Raw genomic sequence first — 5,127 nt, forward strand, 5'->3', positions numbered from 1 at the left:
TTGAGATCAAAGATTGTAAATTATGTTGACAGCTTTCCAATTGTAGACTATCTGGTGTATGATTGGAGGAAAATAATATAATTGTTAGCGTAAAAATAAATGTCTTGTTAAATATTACGTCATGTACAGCAGGAGAATGTTTAAAATGTGCATCTGAAATCAAATCTATCGTATAACAGTTATATTATCTAAATAATATTCTGGATGGCTGAGAGGTCTAGGTACTTTATCTAGGTTGCAGTCTTGTAATTGAATGCTCCATAGGCTTACATGTTAAACAGCTGATCTTCAAAAAAATTTTATTCAAAAGTGCTACATAGAAAACATATTTAGTCTACATATCATGCATTTAGTAATGTTATATTATGATTTCATGCAAAAGAAATGGCACCTTGCAACGAAGAATAAAAAGTTAATCAACCTCAATGTCAAAACTCTCTTTTTCTACTTTCTGTTTGCTGTTTTCATCCGACTGCACCACTTCTAGTAAACATGAGATCCTTCCACCTTCCTGTTTTAATTTCTGAAAAAAAGATGACATATTTTTGTTACATTTAAATAGTACTTTCAATTCATCACAAAGTTTTAATCGAATAGTTTATAGGCATTGCAGAAAAAAATTCAGAAAAATTGGGATTATTTTATTACACTCCATGTTTTGACATGCACCGGAAACTGAAAATGTAATACAAGACTGGTACCTACAACCGATTCAACATTGCTCGGAAAATTACCAAAAAAAATTATTTAAGAAAGAAGAACCATATTCTGACTTGTATGCCAAATTATTTTTGTATTTCTATTAAATTGCGGCTAAAATTACATTTTTTAGACTTGTACCCTTTTTTAATTACTGTATTGTAAAAAAGTTGCTTTTTATCAAATAAAAGTTAGATTGTTTTCTTGGTGTTAGTTTTAATTCTTCATAATTAGATGACTCTGTGTAGCAGAATGTGTGTACTAGATTCTTTTGACTGCTTGATGGTTTTATGGTACTTCACACCAAGGTTAGAATTGGGTCTTTAATGTCATGTGGTGGAATTCTATTGAATTGTCATTATCATCCCTAAAGTTCTAAGAGGCTGTAATATCTGGCATTTATATGCAATCAGTTGCATTTTTGTGGTATTTTGACTTTTGACACAGTTGATTAATGATGTTGGAAAAGTATAAATTCAGAAGTATTTTCAAAATAGGCATCAGAGTTCAAAGATGCCATATACAAGTAAGTCCAAAAGTGTTCCGTTTAAGAAGGGAGGTGATGATAGGAGACTAATTCTTGTTGTTGAGTGGGATAAAAAGACTGAAATAAGGAAGAAATATGTCAGGCCAGATGCTGCCAAGACCAAAAAAGAAAGTTTGAATGACAAAGCCTTGACAATTTTGAAGGAAAATGTAACCAAGGTAGATAACTCAAAAGTAATATCTGTACTGAGACCACAGCCTGGGGAACCCAGTGTGTTTGAAAGATATACAGACAACTTAATCAGAGGAGATAGGAACACCTATAGGTTTTTGCATGCAGATAGAACCTGTAAACTATTCACCAGAGCCTTTCATGAACATTTGGAGCAGTCACCAGGCTGTCATGGGAACTTTCAATTTGATTATGATACCGAAGAGCAGAGAACCATGTGTTGGAGAGAAAAAGTGGTTTGTACCTTGTGTAATTACAAGTCCTTGATGTACCCCTTGTATGAGGAGATAGAGGAGGAAGGAAAAAAGGGCAGGAAAGCAGGTGTTCCCAACAGCAGGTTGCAAATTTGACTTGCAGATATAGGTATTTCAAATACTGCATGGTGCCAATTAATGCGTACCGTTAGCCATCAAGCTCCATCAAGGACCGACATGCAGAGACAATCCAATGAATGTGGTGATATGTTGGTCGATATGAACAGGGAAGATATGAAACAGCAACGACAGATTGTAAAGCAAGCATTGGAGCGCTCAGGGTTCCCAACCGACACACCGATACCAGCAGAATGTGACAATCGATACAACAATCCGCTGTTTGGATCTCGAACGAGGACCCCGTTTCAACCTGGGACACAAGCGACAACCACCATTGTTGAAAATGTGACAGCTAGGAAGCAGATCATTGCTGTACATGGTGCAAATAAGCTCTGCAAAACAGCCAGCTATCTAAGGTCAACTGGGGAAAATGCAATTTGTCCGGGACACCAAGGCCACTGTTCTGCAAACTTAAATCCATGGGACTCTATTGGTAATGAGGAATTGTATGGTGAATTACTGGCAGACCAATTAGCAGAAGATGAACATCCTCTAGTTATTGGGCAGTTAACAACAGATGGGGACAGCCATGCCTACAGAGGTTTCAGCAAGAAACATAGTGAAAGTGTTAACCTGACACCAGAAAACTTGCGGGACCCACGACACTTGGCGTCAACACAATTGCGGAGCATTGATAAGGCAGCTTTTAGTGAATTCATGTTTGACGGAAGGAAGAAAGCAAACCGTGAGAAGATTCACAGGAGATTTTCCTTGGATTTAACCAACAGATGCACTGTATAATATAACTTTGTAATCAAGGAGGCTGCTGGGAAATTGGATAAACTTGTAAATAGACTAAGTTATGTAGCTGATTGTATTATTGACTGTTACACAGGACATTGTGGAGATACATGCCGTGCCTATTCATATATTTGTAAAGGGACAGAAAGTGATTTCTGGGGAAAAGAGTTCTTGCCTGAACATGACAGATGCCTATATATGACAGAGGATGATGAAAAACTAGTGCGTGACTGTATGAACATAAGATTTGGGAGGAAAAACTTGGAGAAAACGCGATTCGGAACAAGTACCCAAAAATGTGAAGCTACAAACAGAGGATATGATAAGTCAAATCCTAAGGATATTACCTACCAGAGAAATTTTCCTGCTAGAATTCACTCCACTATACATAAAATTAATCATAGACCTGGAGAATCAGCTGTTTTAAAATGTGAAGCTCTTGGTGTACCACTTTCTCCAAATTCACGTCCGATTCATCAACTGAAAAGGGAAGACGAAGTTTATGAATACCACCAGTTGCGTAAAAAAAATCCTGTTGTTAAACATGAACGAACTGTTTCGAAACTTGAAAGATTTGAACTTTACGATGAAAAATCTGTAGAAAAAGAGACATATCAGAAAGATCTGTTGGATTCAGAGAAGACTTTAACAAGTAAACGGAGAACTCGTGCTGATCATTCTTATACAAAGTGATATTTCTGTATTTTACTTACTTACTGCAACTAAATTGTGCATTCTGGGTACATTCCATGTGTCTGACAGGTTTGTGGAACTAAATGTTTACATACTTGTCTGCTATTATTTATATTGGGAGGTTCTAGAGACAAATGTTCAGGATTTATACACAAACTATTGTGACATAGGTGCGAAACATGTAAATTCGCAGCCATCTCTGTTAAATCATTTTGTAACATAAACATAAATCTATAAGCCATATAAAATTTTGTTCTTCCATTTGGCCACTTTACTTTAAGGCGACTATATTTTGGACCACGAGTTGAACCCCTTTCTCTTTGATTGACTGAAAATACTGTCGACCAAAATTGGCAACCCTTGGAATTTTGGACATTTTGATCAATTTTTGAAATTAAGCCTGCAAATTGCACAACTTTCCACTGAGGGTTCATTTTAAAAATACCATGAGGTAGTATAGTACCCAGAATATGTAAATCAGTTTCAGCATCCTGGGAAATTTGCATTTTTAACATGAAAAAAAAATTCCAAAAAACTACCCAGGTTGCAGTCTTGTAATTGATTGCTCCATAGGCTTACATGTTAAACAGCTGATCTTCAAAAAAATTTATTCAAAAATGCTACATAGAAAAAATATTTAGTCTATATATCATGCATTTAGTAATGTTGTACTATGATTTCATGTAAAAAAAAAATGGCACCTTGCCACGAAGAATAAAAATTTAATCAACCTCAATGTCAAAACTCTCTTTTTCTACTTTCTGTTTGCTGTTTTCATCCGACCGCACCACTTCTAGTAAACATGAGATCCTTCCACCTTCCTGTTTTAATTTCTGAAAAAAAGATGACATTTTTTTTTTACTTTTAAATAGTACTTTCAATTCATCACAAAGTTTTAATCAAACAGTTTATAGGCATTGCAGAAAAAAATTCAGAAAAATTGGGACTATTTTATTACACTCCATGTTTTGACATGCACCGGAAACTGAAAATGTAATACAAGACTGGTACCTCTACTTTATCCGGCACTGAAAGGTGCATTCGAACTTCAACCTTAATTGACGAGAATTGTCAGTTGTCCTGTTGAAGATCATTGATTTTCCAGTTTTTTTAACAATAAAACTGGCCATTACGATATATCTGAACATACAGAAAGTGGAGTTAAAGCCCAATATAAAATCAATCATTTAAATTTTTTTTTTTTTTATCAAATAGCTCCTATTCGAATGGAAAACACACTCCAGTCGCAAGTTCAATTTAAACTATACTTTACGAATGTCATGTGAATCAATACTTGTTGCTGGGTCTTACAGATGATATTCATTCACATTCACCAAAAAAAAATGTTCTTATTTATTTTTTTGTCTCTAATGTATTATTACTTTGCGTTTTTGGTTTGGTTTTGTTTTTTTTTTTTTGTTTTTTTTTTTTGCCATGTATTAGTATTTCCTTCTGTCATTTTTCCCCTTCTTTATCATTATTTTTCAGACTTTTGCCGTGAAAATACAGTTATCAAATAAAATGACAGTCAGAAAATTGATAGCTTCAAACCCCAGCTGCCATCTGATTGCAACGTTAATGTTTGGTTCAAGATATTATTTGTTATATATAAGGTTTCTTCGAAGTCAAACATATGATTTTATTGATTCACATTCACATATTAGTAACATGGAGTTAAATACATACCTTTTCCAACATATGGCCTGTGATTATCCCATGATAATCTCCGTCGCCAGGGGAAACAAAGTAGATAATTTTTCATTATTGAAAGTATACAGTTACATCTTTTCAATGATAACTGGGTACAAAATAGTGTGTTTTTCCTGTAAAAAAAGTAAAATCACAAAAATACTGAACTCCGAGGTAAACTCAAAACGAAAAGTTCCTAATAAAACCGCAAAA

General features: G+C 34.6%; 1 long non-coding RNA gene across 1 annotated transcript; it reads right to left on the minus strand.

The window, feature by feature from the left end:
- Window positions 1–287: 287 nt before the first annotated feature.
- On the minus strand, window positions 288–4,061 carry LOC143049366 (uncharacterized). Its single transcript, XR_012970201.1, has 3 exons — window positions 3,957–4,061; window positions 2,884–3,012; window positions 288–523 (listed from the first exon to the last, which is right to left on the minus strand). It is a non-coding gene; the product is annotated as an uncharacterized LOC143049366 (long non-coding RNA).
- Between the last annotated feature and the right edge of the window lie 1,066 nt (window positions 4,062–5,127).

The sequence above is a fragment of the Mytilus galloprovincialis genome, chromosome 10 (genome assembly GCF_965363235.1).
Source record: "Mytilus galloprovincialis chromosome 10, xbMytGall1.hap1.1, whole genome shotgun sequence".
Classification (NCBI taxonomy): Eukaryota; Metazoa; Mollusca; class Bivalvia; order Mytilida; family Mytilidae; genus Mytilus; species Mytilus galloprovincialis.